Below are 581 nucleotides of genomic sequence, written 5' to 3' on the forward strand. Positions count from 1 at the left end.
GGGGTGGGGCAATAGCCAGTCCTTAGCTCCTTTCCAAGTCACTCTTAAAGGAAAAAGCATCCTTACTTAAAACTGGGGTTAGAAGTGCCAGGACTAAAAACCTAAAGAATTTCAATATGGTAATTTTTTCAGCACTTTGCAGACATAAGCTAACATTGCTCCAAGTCCAGTCGTACTGCTTCCCAATCCTTCTGTGGCAATATTCCCTCACAGCTGCTTGTGACCTGGCCTTACGTTAAGACAAATTCTTTTGCATCTATAGAATGGACAAAACACAGTCACAGAACCCATTAGAAGGGTTCCAACACCAGCCCTAGGTCAGAGACTCAGCCAACTGCCTTGCACATACTGCTCTGATTTTTCACCTGCTTGACATGCTACAGCAGGTGTCATTTCCATTGCGCAACTTAATTTGTACTGTCCCTGTACAAACAGGGAGCACTTGCTGAGAAAGGCTTCTTTCAAGAGTTCAGCTGTATATACCAGCTTGCAGGACCAACTAAAACATGCACTGGGAGACCCAACCCAAGAATATGGAGAATCACAAACAGAAAACAGCTTTCAAGAAAGCTGTGCAAGCA

This window comes from Cyanistes caeruleus, chromosome 17 (assembly GCF_971803275.1).
Source record: "Cyanistes caeruleus chromosome 17, bCyaCae1.hap1.1, whole genome shotgun sequence".
NCBI lineage: Eukaryota > Metazoa > Chordata > Aves > Passeriformes > Paridae > Cyanistes > Cyanistes caeruleus.